The 18,230-nt window shown below is 44.4% G+C and overlaps 1 protein-coding gene and 1 long non-coding RNA gene across 26 annotated transcripts in view; one reads left to right on the top strand and one right to left on the bottom strand.

Annotated features, from left to right (window-relative positions):
• Window positions 1–18,230, top strand: part of Dlgap1 (DLG associated protein 1) — an 823,903-nt gene that overhangs the window by 691,130 nt on the left and 114,543 nt on the right. The gene's annotated exons all lie outside the window — the stretch shown is intronic.
• Window positions 740–8,043, bottom strand: LOC128117791 (uncharacterized). The gene is made up of 2 exons (XR_008220906.1): window positions 7,054–8,043; window positions 740–2,854 (listed from the first exon to the last, which is right to left on the bottom strand). It is a non-coding gene; the product is annotated as an uncharacterized LOC128117791 (long non-coding RNA).

Here is an 18,230-nt window from a genome sequence, read left to right as displayed (position 1 = left end):
AATCTAAAATTACATTTCCCAACTCCATCAACAGTCCAGTGCAGAGAAGGTCGGATTCATCGGCTAGGTTTTTAACTTCGTTGCTCCAGCCGATGAAAAGGTTTGTTGTTCAAGGATATCGCTTATAGCCTGAGGTTTGGGACTAATTTGGTTTGAATGTGAGCAGAAAGATAAATACACTTACATTCTTCCTCGAAACCCTAGAACTAACTTTACAGATCATACAGTAATGAGCCATACTAAGGATTTGCTTCAAAGATTTTTTTTTTAATTTCGTGAAGACTGTCCGAGGCTGGAGCCTATGAAAACATCATTCATTGATTGAGCATCGTGTATGGGAAAAAGTAGGAAGCCCGGACAAGGTGGAAGCTAGCTAGCAAACCCAGGTCCTAAATGCAGAGTTTGTGGTGTAGTCTGTTTCTTATTAGCATGTCCCAGCAGTGAACAGGAATTTTCAGCAGGAAGGACCTTGGAAGGCTCCAGACACCAGGGAAGGGCTGCAGGGAAGAGGCAGCCTCCCGCCAGTCTTCCTCAAAGTTTCTGCAACCACGTTAAGAATCTGTGGGGCAGGGAACACAGCCAACGCCAGATGTTTCCCACTCACACCCTTTTGCCCATTCTGTAGCCATCTGGCATCCTCCCAAAGGCAGGCCTTTCTTATTTTTATTTTGCTTTGTCTTTTCTTTTTCATATCTAAAATCTAAGACTTTAATTTGATGAAAGAACTGCAAATATGATCCACAATAACATCCAAAACTTTACTCTGAGACACTGTCCACAGCTTTCCACAAACTCTGAAATGGTCTTCTGTTCTCTTTTTACAGCTTTTCAGCAGTTAGATTCATGCTTTTCTTTTCTTGAGATGGTTGAGGTCCATGCGTTCTCAGGCCACCCTCTCTCTGCTTCCCTTCATGATGTTGGATTTCTACCTTGCATCTCAAATCTATGTCTGATTTTAGGTCTTGGAGCTTCTGCATGAACCAAGGGATTGATAGTTTGTAAACTACTAACCAGTCTTTTTAGAAAGGAAATAATTCTGTCTAGCCATTCGACTACATTTTAAAGGCCTCGTAGGCGTGTGATCATCACAGTTATTGTCACACAACTGCTATTTAGTCCAAATTTCTTCGAATATTCTGTTGGCCCTTGGTTTTCGTTAGTCTTATACAGATATACTTCACTTTCTAAAATGACACATTTTGCTTATATTTTTGGCATTGACTTCTCAGGTTTTTTTTCCTTTGTTAGTTTCATCACCCATTGTTAATTCCTAGCTACAGTGTAAATACTTAGTGTTTTTAAAAGTGCTTTTTCATTGTGATAATTTTATGTCATTTTCTAACAAGGGCTGACGTGTCCAAAGCCTAGGAACTATTCTAGGGACCACACATGTAGCTCAGTTGGTAGAGCATGTGCCTAGGCTGCGCAAATCCCCGGGTTCCATCCATACAGGTGGGATGGCACAGGCCTGTAACCTCAGCATTCCGGGGGTGGAAGATGAGAAATTCAAAGTCCTTGCAGCAACATCGCAACTTCAAGGCCAGCCTGGACTATATGAGACCCTGTTGCAAAAAAAATAAAATAAACTAGATAAAAATAAGATAAAAGCCTGGAATGGTGGCATACATCTTTAATCCCAACACTAAGGAGGCTGAGGCAGATCTCTGTAAGTTTGAGGCCAGCCTGATCCTGGCCAGCTAAGGCTACATAGTGAGACCCTATCTGAAAAAAGAATGAATCAGTAATAATTGTTCTGATATAATATAAAAAACAATTCCTCATTTCAAAAAGTAAATCTTCTTCTTTGTTCCTGATCGTTTTAATCTCTTGTCAGCTCTGATACTATCAGCATCATGTTGCATCTGAAGTGTTTAATGAAGAATCGCACCAAAGCAAGTTAGTTTTGCTGCTGTGTCCCTGTGTGTGCTGACGTTATTGGTATTAACATTCCTTTTCCTTCTTTCTGGGGTGTGTGTGTGTGTGTGTGTGTGTCAGAAAAGAGTTTTATGGTGCTTGTATCAAACCCACACACTTACGCTTCCAAGGCAAGACATTCTAGCAACTGAACTAGATCCCTGGTCCTATCATTTATCTTCTTAAACCACCTAGCCCCTTAATTAATTTAGAGAAAACTCTTAAATCATCAAGAGAAACAATTTTTGCTGACTTCCACAATCTGAAGCACACCAAAGTGAATGAACATGAGTTTGAGAGTGGGACCCATGGTGCTTTTCCACTGGGACTGTAATATAGTTTCGTGGAAATGGTAGCTGAAACAACATAGAGGTGTCGTTGTAGCATATTCAGTGGTCAGATGTCTGATGTAGTCCCAGGAGACAGAAAGCATCATGGCAATGGGGCTACATTCCTTCTGGAGGCTCTCAGAAGAATCCCTTTCGTGGCTCTTCCCACCTTCTAAAGGCTGTTGAATTCCTAGACTCATTGGCCTCTTTCCATTTTCAAAGCCTGCCACAGCCAGATGAGTCTTGATGCATTACTTTGATGGCAGCTCTCTGGCCTCACTCCTTTCATAGCTGAGGCTCCCTGAGTTGAGATTAGGTCCACCCCTACAATCCAGGATCTTCTTCCCATCTCAAGATCCTTAATTGCTTCTGCAATATCCCTTCTGCTAGATAAGATGACATTTACAGTTCCTGGGATAAGCCTTGAACATCTTTGGAGTCTTTACTCTGATTTCCATAGAATGTCTGGCACATGTACTCTATGAGGATCCGAGCCCCTGAGCACCGGGTAGGAGGTAAACCAAATTAGAACCTGACAGACGATTTTCTTTGATCTTGGCCTGCTGTCTGTTCCTTCTGAGATAATTATTCTCTGGTTCCTTGGTGAAGGCCTGCAAGGGAAAAGTAAAATTGCAGAGAAGAAACACTTTCATGTAAAACCCTCAGGGCTCTCCAGCATGGACATAAAGGAATACTGCATTTGCTCTATAATCTACTAAAATGAATAAAAAGATGGAATACTATTACCATCATTAACATATTCTTTAAATAATACTATAAGGGGCTGGGGAGATGACTCAGTGGATAAGTACACTTGCCATGCAATCAAGAGGACCTGAGTTTGAATCTGCACTACCCACATAAAAGCCAAGCATGACCATGTGTGCCTGTAACCCCAGTGTTAGGGGAGCAGAGGTAGGCCTATCCTAAGAGCTCTATGGCCAAACAACCTGGACGAAACAGTGAGCTTCATGTTGAGTGAGAAATCCTGTCTCAGAATATAAGGTGGAGCACTATAGAACAAGACACTAGTGCCCTCCTGGAGTCCACCACTTACACACCACATATGTAGCCACAAACACCAAAAGCAGCAAAAAGATATAACAACACGGACAATGTGCTTTGCTATAGTTTTCAAAATAATTGCATGAATAGTCTTTCTCTACACTTCCTTGGTCGCTGTTAGGACTTCCTGGTGCATTTTTAAAAGGGCCTCATAGTTTACTAACATGATCAGGCCTCCAAGAAATACCTTACACGGCTTCCCCATGCTGTCACATGTCATCAGATAGTGGCAGGGACCTTGGAGCCAGTATTTGACATTATACAGAGACCTCTGGGTTCCTTGGTTTGTGCTCACCTAACATTGCAGGTGTTGAGGCTTTGCAGCATGAGACTGAAGAGTAAAGAAACTCACTTTGCTATGTCCCCACTTCCTTTCTCTCAGTTTCCTGATGCATCCAGCTTTAATTCCATTTTTCTGTATGTGTTAAACCTACATAGAGACCTTGTTAAGATAATAACTAAATTAAAGAGCAAGGAAGACAGTTAATATTTACAAGGTGGCATAGGCTTCTGAGCAATGTTGTCTTTTATCTCAAATGCTCAGAGGGAAAATCAGTGCTTTAGAAATAATGCCAAACCTTATGCTATGGCTACCAGAATACTCAACATGAGAACACTGTGTGATTGCAGTTTCCTTGTCTGATTAATCCTTTGGAAATTTCCATTGCATTCAGATTTTATCAAGTGGCAGATGCTGCTGTCTTTCCTCCTTTGGAGATTGACTATGATGTGGACAGTGAATAGTAACCTTTCATATAAATGCAGCCCAAGTAAGATTCTCTTCCATTAGAACTGCAGCAATTTTTCTCCTGAAGAGAAACCCTGTCTCTCTAGGCTCTGCCCAGTCTTTCTCAGGGAATGCCTCCAGCTGCTTTGAAGAGGATGTCCCCAAATTCCATGGCTGTTCCTTCTTCCACTGCTCATAGTGAAAGGCAGGGCACAGTGAAACCACTGTACTAGACCACTTCATGGGTAGAAAGAAAGGTTTATTGGGGGTCAAAATGCCAAGGCTATCTCTCCAGGGGCAAAGAGAAGAGCAGGCTGATGGAAGAGCCAGAGATTTTATGCAAGTCATCAGGATGAGATCTTTGAGCTGATATGGGTTGTTAGGATTGACTGGGAATTAAATGCCCTGTGCCCGATGCAGTTGAACCTTGGGGCAAATTAAAAGAGGTTTCTGATAAACAGAGACCCGCCTGTAGGATTGTTCACCCAATAACAATCCTGCTGTTTGTCTGGCCAAAGTCCCTCTGTTTAAGACAGTGTCAACCACCAACACTGCCATTTGAGGGTGCTGCTTTGGATCTAACACAGAGGGGCACGGTTTCTTCAGCATGTGATAGAACCTTGGATAAATTTCTCCCCTCCCACCTCCCCCCCCCAAACAGGGTTTCTCTGTGTAACTTAGGCTCTCCTGGAACTCAATTTGTAGACCAGGCTGGACTTGAACTCACAGAGATCTGCCTGCTTCAGCCTCCTTGAGTGCTTAGGATTAAAGGCATGCGCCACCACTGCCTGGCGGCTCCTGAATTTCTTTTCTTATGGTACATTATCCACCAATTATTAAGGCAGTATGGCTTCCGTTAAAGTATCTTGCTTATTCATATTATAATATATGTGGCAGTTTTATAGACTGTCACCTACATTCTTCATGTTGGTGATGGAGCAGTTATCTGACCGGCTGGGCTAAGCATCACATTATTTATATTCATGAATAACAATAGTCACTGATAATTGACCTCTAACATGTGAGAGTCAGTCCTGTGTACTTTGTGTTTATAGCCTTATTTAATCCTCCTGTCATCCCTGGGTGAGTGACACTGATTACTTCATGGTAGGTGAAAATGTATGCAAATGATTGGCTCACGTCTGTTAATGTCAGCACTCAGGAGGCTGAGGCAGGAGGATTGCCATGAATTTGGAGCCACCCTGAGCTACACTGTGAGACCCTGACTCAAGAAAAAAAAAAAAAAAAAACCCTGGAAAGTAATCTGTTTTCCAGAAAACACATACCAGGTAAGAGATCACAATAGCACATTCACTCCCAACTGCTGATTTTATTTCATCTAACTTCTTTTTAAAGAATTTTAGGTTGGTTTGTCTGTCTGTTTGTGCACACATGCCAAACATGAAACTGTGGAGGTCAGACAACTTTTCAGGAGTCGGTTCTCTACAGAACCATCAGTTCTGGCATCAGACCCAGATCCTCAGACTCGTAAGGCACATACCACGCATGCTCACACATACACACACAGGCTCACACACACACACACACACACACACACACACACATCCTCACACACACACCCTCACACGCACATACATACCCTCACAACTCTCTCACACACATACACACACATAATCCTTCCCTCACACACTTGCACACACACATGCTCACACTCACACACATCCTCATACACATACCCTCACACATCCTTATACACACACAACTTACACACATACTCACACCCTCTTACACTCTCACATACCCTCACACACACACACACACACCCCACACACACACACTCACACATACTCAAACCCTCACACACGTACATCCTCATACACACACACAACTCACACACAGATTCACACCCTCACAGTCTCATACACACTCTCACACACCCGCACACACAACTGCGGAGCCACCTCACCAGCCTGTCTCTTTCTATCATTTCTCAGTCATATAGCCACAGAGTTTGCGTCTTTTAGCTTACAGACACCTCTGAGGTGATTCAGTGCTCTTTAATTGTTTGCTGGATCCCTCCTTTCCTCTCCATGATGACCCTTTTTCTGGTCTCGTTGTTGTTATACAGCTCTCATATGGAGGAAACAATAGCTGTTTATTTCCAGCCCACGTAAGTGCCTATTATTTCACCCTGGTTTTGTAGAGACTCCCAAATTAAAATCTATCATTTATCATCCCTAATACAGAAGAAAAAAATAGTTTCTGTTCTGACAGATTAGGAGAGTATCTGAGTTTTAATCTTTTTACTCCATAAAACCTCAGGCTGGACTTCAGTTATTTTTTTATGAGTTGGTATCAGGACAGTTTCCCTTGTACAGTGCCAATATCTTTAGCTTGGGTTGTTTATTATGAGGAAAGCTAAGTTGATCTGACGTTTTTTATATAGTTGACCCTCCTGCACCTGACTTCATCTAACATTAGCGACTTCACCATAATTCCCTGGTTAGAGCACTCAGAAATGCCGCACTCAATATAAAATACCCTTCTCCTCAAGGGTTTAGGTTCTAGTCTTTAACCAAATAATGTTCGTAGGACTAGCTGTGTAGCTCATCAGAAGAGTATGTGCCTAGCATTCCCAAAGTCCTGACTTCAATCCCTAAACATGGGAAAGACAGAAAGCTAGAGAGAGAGAGACAGAGACAGAGACAGAGAGAATAGCCCATGGTAACTTGAAAACATGTCAGAGGTGCATTTGGGGAATGGAAATGGAGTTCAGTTGAAGGGTTTTGCTTAGCAGGCATGAGACTCTGAGTTGGGTTTCCAAAACCAAGCCCCACCCCATCTTAAAGATCTAAATTAACTTGATTAAACCAACAAAACAGCATCGCTTGGACTAGCCAACCTCAAATGAGTTTAGAACACTTACATTATCCTGCAGTTTGACAGAATCACCTAACACAAAGTCTACATTTTTCAAGTACAGAATATCTTGTATCATTTATTGAAACGCTCAAAATTCTATAAATGGTTTTTACTCCCTGTGAATTCCTTCCATACCATTATAAAGAGCCCGGGACACCACTGAATTCACAGGCCTTTCTCATAGGCTGTGTGTGCTGTAATGCTCGAACAGTACTCTGCCCTGATAGTCCGTCCTCGGTCATTGCTGGGGAGGCTCCACATGCTGGATGCACACTAGCCAGAGCTGTGCTCCTCCAAAAGTAAAGGCTGATACCAATCCCCTCAAGAGAAAGAATGATAATATTGTCACACAGGCTGTTTTATACCTTCAGAGACCTCACTGTTGGTTCCTGCTGGGAAAGCCAACAAGTACAGAATCAAGGAAAAATGGAAGAGACAGCTGGAGTTATGGGTCAGTGGTTGGGAGTACTTTTTGTTCTTGTGGAGGACCTGGGTTTGGTTCCCAGAACCCACATGGTGGCTCATAACCACCTATAACTCCAGTTCCAGGGTATCTGATACCATCTTCTGAACGGTGGGGGCACCAGCCATGCATGTGATACATGCAGGCAAAACACTCATACATGGACAATAAAATAAATAAATCTAAAAAAGAGAATGGAAGTCAACAAAACTGTGAAAATCCACTGGATGGGAAATGAGAACCCAACATTTGTCGTAAAGGTATGGTAACCTTGTCAATCAAGAGTTCCATCATGGACTTGGAGGGATAACTCAGTGGTAGAACATTGCCTCAAATGCAGGAAGCCCTGGGTTTGATCCCTAGCACCACAAAAATTAAAATTAAAAGAGAAAAGACGAAGAAAGAGCAAAGCTGTAACAATTAAAGCTTAAGTCATTTGTGATCATTCCCGATGGATACCAACTGCCCCCAAAAAATGTGCATACAGGCACATCGCACGTACCTGTTTATCCTGTGAGTGTCCTGTTGCTGTCAAGTAATTGACTCAGGTTCAATTCCTAGCAAATACATAGCATCTGACAACTCCAGGGCCAAGGGATCTGGTGCTTTCTTCTGACCAAGCACACACACGATGCACAGATTACGTGCCAGCAAAATACTCATACACTTAAAATAAAATGCAAAAAGAAGAAAGAAAGAAAGAAAGAAAGAGAGAGAGGGAGGGAGGGAGGGAGGGAGGGAGGGAGGGAGGGAGGGAGGAAGGAAGGAAGGAAGGAAGGAAGGAAGGAAGGAAGGAAGGCAAAACAATCACACAAATAAAAATAAGTAACTTTGTTGTTTTTCTGAGACCAGGTTTCTCTGTGTAATAGCCCTGGCTGTCCTGGAACTCGCTCTATAGACCAGACTGGCCTCGAACTCACAGAGATCCACCTGCCTCTATCTCCCTGAGTGCTGAGATTAAAAGCATGAGCCACCACCACCTGGCCAATAAATCTTTTCTTTATTATGATTAAGTCTTTCAGAAAAAGCCAGAGTCTTCATAACCTATTTTTTTTAATCTTTTAAAACAGCTAGTTATTCCCTTCATGTGCCTTGATTGCTACTCTAGCACGGGTTGACGGTGGGGAGGATCTACCTCCTACAATAAGTAAAATCAGAGTCACTTCTTGATTTCAACAAAGAGGCTACATGATCCTGGATTTTAGAGAATTATTCCTGTTGCTCCACTGGGAACTGACTAGCTGAGTATGAAGAGAAGAGCATCTTAAAATAGAGTCTAAAAGTGGGATGACTTCATTAATTCTATATTTGCTTCAATTTCCTTACATCATACTTCCTTCCATCCCGCATGAGTGTGGGAGAGAAAATGTCTGTTGAAAAAGCAAATGCAAGCCAGGCATGGTAGCGCATGCCTTTCATCCCAGCACTCAGGAGCCTGAGGTAGGAGGAGTCTCTGTGAGTTCAGAGTTTCGGGTCATTCAGAGCTACTGTCTTAGTTAGGGTTTCTACTGCTGTGAAGAGACATCATGACCACAGCAACTCTGATAAAGGAAACATTCAATTGAGGTAGCTCACTTACGGTTTCAGGGGTTCAGCCCATTATCATCATGTTGGGGAGCGTGGCAGGATGCAGGCAGACATGGTGCTGTAGCTGTAGCTGAGAGTCCTACATCTTTCAGGCAAGAGGGAATATAAGAGACCTCAAAGCCCGCCTCTGTAGTGACACACTTCCTCCAGCAAAGCCATACCTCCTAATAGTGCCACTCCCTTTGACCTTATGGGGGCCAATTATATTCAAACTACCATAGCTACATAGTGAGACCCTGTCTCAAAAGACAATAAATAATAAATAAATAAATAAATAATACACAAATAAGCAAACAAACAAGTAAATTAAATGGAAAGCAAGTTAAAAGCCTGTTTTCTCAGGCTACAGGTGTGGCTTAATGGGAAAAAAATGCTTGCCTAGAAAAAGCAAACAAATAAATAAATACCTGTTCTCTACCATAACGAAAATAATTGGCTGTCTCTCTAACTGAAATCATCAGTCCTGTGGTTTATTTAGCTAGACACAGCCAAATAAAGGGATAGCATGACCTGTCAACTTATGGATTCCTTCCTTTCTTTAGCAAGTATTTTTTTTTTTGTACTGACTTATCTTTCCGTTACTCTAGCAAATATCTGAGATGGGTCATCTTAAAAAGAAGAAAGGTTAAAAAAAAAAAAGGGAAGAAGAAAGATTGATTTGGGTTCCCAGCTTTGAAGGTCGTTTAGGCCTACCGTGAGGCAACACATCATATAAGGGAGAAACTGCTCACCTTGTGGGTGGGGCATGAGAAAGAGAGAGAGAATAATACCAATATCACCTTTAAGGGTACAGTGCGATAATACCAATATCACCTTTAAGGGTACAGTGCGATAATACCAATATCACCTTTAAGGGTACAGTGCGATAATACCAATATCACCTTTAAGGGTACAGTGCGATAATACCAATATCACCTTTAAGGGTACAGTGCGATAATACCAATATCACCTTTAAGGGTACAGTGCGATAATACCAATATCACCTTTAAGGGCACAAGTGCAATAACACCAGTATCACCTTTAAGGGCACAAGTGCAATAATACCAATATCACCTTTAAGGGCACAAGTGCAATAACACCAATATCACCTTTAAGGGCACACGCGCTGTCGTAGTTAGGGTTACTGTCGCTGTGGCAAAACACCATGACCAGAAGCAGCCTGGGGAGGAAAGGGTGTATTTCACTCACAGTTCCATGTAACAGTTCATCATCAAAAGCAGTGAGGGCTGGCCAGGCGGTGGTGGTGCACACCTTTAATCCCAGCACTTGGGAGGCAGAGGCAGGCGGATCTCTATGAGTTCAAGGCCAGCCTGGTCTACAGAGCGAGTTCCAGGACAGGGCTACACAGAGAAACCCTGTCTTGAAAGAAAAAAAAAAAAAAACAAGGCAGTGAGGGCAGGAACCTGGAGGTGGGAGCTGATGGAAAGGCCATGGAGGGGAGCTGTTTACTGGCTTGCTACTTTGCTGCTTTTCTATAGAACCCAGGACCACCAAGTTCAAGGATGATACAACCCACAATGGGGTGGGTCATCCCCCTCCCCCACCAGTCCCTAATTAAGAAAATGCCCTACAGTCAGATCTTATGGATATATTTTCTCAATTGAAGTTCCTCCCTTTCAGAGAACTCTAGCTTGGTCAAACTGACATAAAACTAGCCAATACACACACACAACCCCTAAAGACCTAAACCCTCCCACTGGGTCCTATTTCTTAAAGTTTTTACTATGTCCCACCAATGCCCCAGGCTAGGACAAAGCCCTAGGCCTTCATGGGGATATTTATCCAAACCTAGCAGGCACCCACTATGAGCCAGTGGTCCGACTGCCCCTAAGGGTTCTACACTGGGAAGGCCTTCTATGCAATGTGTAGACACATTGTGTTCCCCCTTGATTGGCTCTGAAGACTGGAGCTAAGAAACACTGTGGTCCCGTGTAATTGTGAGCTGTGTGGGTGGAGAAAATGAACTGCCTTTTCCTCCAGAGAGCTCCAAGGGCAGGAAGGAAGATAAAAATTGAAGACCCTTCAAGTGCTTCAGAGTAGCGGGAGGAATGGGAGCCTGAAGGGTTGGTTGAAAGGCATCCAAGACAGAACTAGACGTAATCCCAGCTCAGGAAAGCCAGCATCTGGTCAGCCGCTTCCCAGGCCTAGAAAGAAGAATGGGGCTGTTAGACAATGTCTGCCAAGTCACACAGATATTCTTATTAAACCGATCTCACTGTGCTTAGTTGTGGGAAAGCTAATATTCATTGGTTTATGGACAAAAGCAAGTACATTCTGCTTACATGGCAGATGTCAAACATCAATTTCGAGACACAGTTCGTATAAGCATGTATCATCAGAATTGCGGCTTCTAGTATAGATACTGAGATTTAAATTACTCAGAGGAGCTGGGGAAATGGCTCAGCCTTTAGAGCGGTCAGTACTCTCACAGAGGACCTGCGTTCAATTCCTAGCACTCACATGGCAGCTCACCATCTGTAGCTCCATTTCCGAGGGACCCTCTTCTGGCCTCCTTGGGCACCAAGCACACATGTGGTACACAGACATAGGTGCAGACCAAACACCCACACACATAAAATTTTAAAAATAATAATCTTTAAATTTAAAAAAAATGCTTAGAAAATTCTCACAAAGATCCTACAACTGTGTGCTAGATTGCATTTGTAAAGAAAATGTAACCCTCCATCCTCATCATTCCTGCAAATCCTCTGCCAAGTGAAAAAGAAAACCTCCAAGGTTGTCTCAGGGGTGGTGGATAAAGGCCAGGCTGACAGTTCCCAGCACAGGCTTGCTGGAATGCACTGGAATTCTAAGGAAGCCACGTGGTGCTCTGTGAGCTGGGTAGAACTCGTGATCCATGTACATCACTGGATGCTTCATTAGAAGGCCCAGGTCTCCTCTTGAAAAAGGATATATGTTTCTCGGCTCCCATAAATGCATAATTTTGTACCCTTCTAATCATTGACCTGATCCATCTTTGTATAAATCTGACGATGCCCTGTACATGTCACAAACACACAGCAACCTTACAGAAGACGCTTGAATGGTCTCACTTTGACCATCTTAGTCTGCCAATAAAATTTTAGCTTTTTATTTTAGTGGTATATATTTCCCCATCAGCAAGCACAGAGGCAAAATTTCAAAGCTGCAACACAAAATAAAGTTATGTATGAGGAGAGGTTCATGAGATCACTCTTCCTTGAGATCCTCCCAGCAGCTGATGGTTGGGAGAGGAGAGGAAAACACCTTCTTTTTTTCTTCCTAAGTTTCATTTATTGTGTGTATGAGTGTTGACCTCATGCATGCCTGGTGCTCACAGAGGCTAGGAGAAGACACTGGATCCCCTGGAGCTGGAGTTCAGGTGTTATGAGCTTCCATGTGGGTGCTGGGAACCAAACCTGGGCACCCTGCAAGAGCAGCAAGTGCTCTTAACCACTGAGCCATCTCTCCAGACCCTCAAGAGACACCATCTTCAGTACCTATTGCCCATTCTCCCATAATCAGCCCTAATGGAAAAAAAAATAAAGAAATAAAAAGAGAGGAGAGACTAGATGGGAAGAGGAAGGGGATGAGTAAGAGTGGGAGGATGTGAGAGAAGGTATAAAAATGACCAAAATATGTTCTATACAAGTATTAAAAATATCATAATGGAATAGGTGGTAGTTTAAATAAGAATAACCTCCATAGACATAGGCTCATACACTTGAATACTTAGTAACCAGAGTGGCACTATTTGAAAGGATTAGAAGGATTAGGAGGTATAGCCTTGTTGGAAGAAGTGTGTCACGTCACTGGGAGTGGGCTTTGAGGTTTCAAAAGCCCATGTCAATCCCAATCTCTCTCTCTCTCTCTCTCTCTCTCTCTCTCTCTCTCTCTCTCTCTCTTACGATCAGTATGTAAAGCTCTCAGCTACTGCTCCAGCACCTGCCTGCCCCCAGCTATGATAATAAACTAAACCTCTGAAACTGTAAGCAAGCCCCCAATTAAATACTTTCTCTTATAATAGTTGCCTTAGTCATGGTGTCCCTTCTCAGAAATAGAGCAGTGACTAAGACAGAATCCATTATTCTATATAATTAGTATATATTCTCAATAAGAAAAGAAAAGCATCTAGAAAGTTTAGAACCCTAAACTATGTTGCCTTAAAACTGGGATTATACAATACAGTGAGTATTTATCTTGTTTAACAGTTATCTGACACTTCTGTTAGTCAGCCTTTGTTTAGAGATGCTACACAATGGCCAAGGTGTGGCTCAGTGGTAGAACATTTGCCCTTGCCAATCATGAATCATGCCGAGACACTATGTTAGCCTTCCACCTGGAAACTGTTTCATTAAATAAACATGTAACAAAAGAGCAGGGGGGGGGCACAGTAACAAATACCTGTAATCCCAGCACATGGGCAATAGAGACAAGACGATCAGGAGTTCAAAGTCATCCTTGGGCAGACCTGGAGGGCGGGCTAGGCTACCTAAAAGCCTGTCTCAGGGAGAAAAAAAAAAAAAAAGAAATGCCTAAGAGCAAATATGGTTTTATTGAGAAGTAGAGTAACAGGTCCCTGCAGCAGGGAGGAGGAGGTCCCAAAAATGGGCTGCCCAAGCAGCTTTTATGAGTATTATTAATGCAGACCAACAGTACACCTCAGTAGCAGTGTGTTCAGGGCCCTATTCCAGGTGCCAGAGAACATTGGATAACATAATCTAAGAAACACGGCTCTGACTCCTAGAAATGCCTGTCCAAACAACATTTGTGATCTCAACCAGTGAGGGATCTCATGGAGACCATTCTCCATGAGAAAGTCTGAATAGCTGCATGGATTTCCAACTATTACAACTAGCTATTTTCTAGGTCTATGTTATTCCAAACATTCCACTGAAAAATACCGCCCCGTAAGATGGTTCTGTCAGTAAGATGCTCAGAACTCGTGTAAATATCTGGGCACTTGTCATCCGTAATAGCAAGATGGGCCACCAAGTCTCTGGAGCTTGCTGAACAACTAGCCTACTTGTGGGAGCTTCCGGCCAGTGAAAGACCCTGACTCGGGGTAAAAAGGAAGGTACGGGAGAACAAAGGCAGAGGTTGTGCGTTCATACACCTGTACACACCTGTCTGTCTCACCTGCCTTCTTACCTCGGGTCAGGTTGCTGTATTGTGGTTGATCAAGCATCTGATGCTTTTGTGAATCAAGTGGTGACGTGTGAACAATACACGGCCGTTTTTTTTTTGTTTTTGTTTTGTTTTTTTTTTTTGGTTTTTTTTTTTTTTTTTTTTTTTTTTTTTTTTTTTTTGGTTTTTCGAGACAGGGTTTCTCTGTGTAGCTTTGCGCCTCTCCTGGGACTCACTCTGTAGACCAGGCTGGCCTCGAACTCACAGAGATCCGCCTGGCTCTGCCTCCCGAGTGCTGGGATTAAAGGCGTGCGCCACCACCGCCCGGCTACACGGCCGTTTTTTACCGCCAGTGTGGCGAAGCTCTGTTCAGTGAAAAAGCATCCGGTACACGGCCGTTTTTTACCGGATGCTTTTTCACTGAACAGAGCTTCGCCACACTGGCTGCAAACACCAATCAGGAGTGTCCCTTGCTCTTGCCTTTCCGCGCTGATGGGGAAGCTTGACAGCAAGGGGACATCCATCGCCTGTCACGTGCCAATTGCTGAAGACATGTCAGGAAAAATTTTCCAGCCCAGGCCACATTTGAGTTGACTCTGAAAAGAGCCGGAGTGCTACCGACATTAAAAACTGACAGATTCGAAGCTGACGGATCTTTTTTCTTCAAAGCTTCTAGAACATCTCAGAAGACCCGACTCAGAGTGAGGAAAGAAGGACTTTAATTTTGTAGTTCCCTCCCAGGTCTGATTTGGGGTTTAAAACTGGGGTTCAATCCTGCCCTGCCAGACCACCTCCCACCCTGGGGGCGGGGGGAACCGGAAGCTGTGACATTGATGGGTATGATTGACGGCCCAGGCTTCCCGGGCAATGGCGTAATAACAGCACATCAACGGCAGGGGGCAGTATAGTCCCGCCAAAGACTCTTGAAGCACTTGAAGCCAGCATTCGTGGCGTCTTGGTGCCAGGGTGGAATCCTTAATAGAGTTCCGCAAAGGAAAGAGAGCGCTCTAAATACTCTTTCTAGAAGCTCCCTGAATCGCCCTCCCGCAATGGTGCACAGCTGCAATCTTTGCATCCTTGTTGACTTTGTTACAACGCAGCTGCCGGATCTTTCCCGGGCTCCTGTCCTTGGCACCCCAGCCCAGTTCGGGGAGCTGCCCGGGACCAAGTCTCTCTGCCCGCACACAGAATCAGGCTGCCCCTGCGACCCGGCCGGCCGGCCGGCCGCGGCAGCGTTTCAGGTCATTCCGGTCCCCGCCAGCGTTTTGTTCCCGGTTCGCAGCTGCCAGGTGTCTGCCCTGCCTTCACTCGCAAGGATGAAAGATCAAAGGTGTGCCTCCATCTGCCTCCTGTCCCTGCGCTTTCAAATGTTACACATTCAAAGGGGACGGATACGGGATTGTGCACCCCAGGGGAGTGGTGGGGCACCTGTCAGAGGTGGCAGTGGGCACCGTCTCGGGACAGGTGACCTTTAGAAAATGAGGCGCGCGATCTCTGCGTGCACTCCGGACGCAGTGAGGTGTGTTCTCGTTGAAAGATCAAGGTTTATATATGGGTGGATGGTGATCCTGTCTCCAACTAGAATCATGCTAAACCTGCTTCATGAAATCAGGTCCACAGAACCAGTTGGCCAGTGTGACTCAATGGTAGACAGCCTGCCTACGTGAACTGAGTGCCCAGGAAACATACGTAAACAACCCTCGCTGTGTTAAAGCACACAAAAAACTAGCCTGGTGTGCCCAGTGCCTGCAGGAGACAGAGGCAGGCAGATCTCTTTGAGTCCTGAGTTCTGAACCAGTCAGGACTATGCAGTGAAACTCTGCCTTTAAAAAAGGCGAAGAAATAAAGAAAAGGAAGAGAAGAATTATGGGAGGGATGGATGGAAGGAGGATAGGAAGACGGACTGACCTACAAGCCTGGTTGACTAGTTAGAATTTGGGATTGTGGAGAGTTGTAATGCTTCGGATCTGGAGCCCAATTATCTTGGGCCATCATAGCCCACCAGTGTTTGATGTAACACCCTTGTGACTACTGAGGTAAATCCTTTTAAAGTGTACTAACAGACAGACCACTAGCTCCACCAACCCAGAGGCTAGGATACTGATAAAGCGTTTATGTCCAACAACAGAGTCATATCTTGACTTTCTTAGTTCTGTAACTACAAAACTTCATCGAATTGCTACCACATTGGAAGGAAGTAGTTTTGGAGGTATCCCTAGACCATGGTCACTCATATCTGGCTCCAGAATAAACACTTATTCCCTTTGAGGTGAGAGCTGTATTTTTGTGTCAAAGCTCTAGATTCCATGCCCTACCCAGTGTGTGTGTGTGTGTGTGTGTGTGTGTGTGTGTGTGTGAGAGAGAGAGAGAGAGAGAGAGAGAGAGAGAGAGAGAGAGAGAGAGAGAGAGTAAAGGAAAGGATGCCACTTACAGAGGGGTGTGAGGAAGATACTTTTAAATTATAAAATGGAAGTTGTAAGGACACTGATAAAGACTTGCACTTATTTCACTAATTAAAACGATGGTGAAGTGATGTAAAATAAACTGTAAGAGAGCTACTTTCCATGGAGCCACTATTTTCCTTGTCTAGAGGACCACTAAGTTGAGGTGCATTCCCAAGGCAGGGTGAGTAAAATTCTGGGAGCAGTTGCTGTGGGAGGTGGCAGCTTCGCCTGGCCCTGAGGCAACAGCTTCCTTCTACTAGAGATATAGAGCAGTCAGCTTTTCTGACCCAGCAAGAAACGGTTTCAAGAAGTGCTTCAAACAGTCTAAACGCCACTAACTTCTCAGGACTCCCAAGAAGGCCACTAACTTCCCAAGACTCTCAAGTAAAGTCCCCCCTCCATTTCCTCTTAAGTCATAAATGGGATAGAGCACAAATTGCCCCCCCACTCTTGCATCCCAAACCCACACATGGTCAAACCCACACATCCCCAGGGGCTCTCGTGGTTCTTTCTCTTGGGCTTATAGTGTCTCCAGGGGTACTCAGCTGCCCTCACAGACCACAGCCCCGCAATTAATAAGTCACACGGCCCTGCCCAGTGCCTGGGGCTGGGTATCCAGGTTTGCACAGCACATGAGCAAGAAGAATAGTGGTGCGTTCTTAAGGCTGCGGTGAGGACCTTATCAGCAGCATCACATATTTCATTCATCTGCTTAACAAATATTTATCCAGCACTTGCTGTGTCCAGCCGCGGTGCGGAAGCCAGGAATTCCACAGTGATCAAAGGGAGTCTCGCTCTCTGTTCTCATGAGGCTTGCAATCTAGAGGTGAGGGCCAGCGTAAATCAAATCATCAAAGATGATTGCTCTAAAGGAAAAGGACTCGGGGCTGCTAGGAGAATCACCACAAGGAAGCAACTCAGGGAGAAGTGTGTGAGAAGCTTCTGGAGAAAACCCTCACACACTAAGCAGGCAGTGACTGATGACTGGGTGAGAGGAAGCTCCAGCTAGCATTGGGGGAGGAGGAGAGGAAAGGGTAGCATGGACGGGAGTGTGGGAAAACTAAGAGGTGAGTCAAGTGTCAGGTCCCCAAGATGAGATCGAATTGACTCCTCCTTATCTGGTGCCGTGAACCTCATTACCTTGCAATGCGTAGTCACTCATCAACAGATTCTGCATTGTAACTAGGATCTGAAATGTCCCCCCAGAATGTCGTGTGTGAAGGCTTAGTCGCCGGCCTGTGGCTCTACTAGAAGGCGATGGATCTTTAGGAAGTGATTTGGCTCACTCTTGAAGAAGATCCTAGGACTCCACCCCCACACGCATCTTTTGTTCTCTCTGTCTCTGTCTCTCTGTGTCTCTGTCTCTCATTTCTCCCACAGCAGACAGGATGAGACTCAGCTACATCAGGGTGGGCAGTCTGGTTTACCCAGTCATTCAAATGTTAATCTCATCCAGAAGAGCCCTCACATATACACCCAAAATAGCACTTGACCAAATGTGTGACTATCCACAAGGCCCAGTCAAGTTGAGACAAAAGCTAGCCATCGCAGGTAGCCTAGACCAGGGGATCCATGATGGCATCACTCATGTGCCTGGCTCCTTGGTTTGGATGGCTGGGGCGTAGGCTCAAAGCTGACTGACGTTCTAAGTGTCACCTCTAGCCTTGTGGTTTCTAGACCTCTCACATGTTAGGACTCTCAGAGAGTGTGTT

This window comes from Peromyscus californicus, unplaced genomic scaffold (genome assembly GCF_007827085.1).
Source record: "Peromyscus californicus insignis strain IS unplaced genomic scaffold, ASM782708v3 Scaffold_21__1_contigs__length_65335640, whole genome shotgun sequence".
NCBI lineage: Eukaryota > Metazoa > Chordata > Mammalia > Rodentia > Cricetidae > Peromyscus > Peromyscus californicus.
This window is presented reverse-complemented; position numbering and strand designations above follow the sequence as displayed.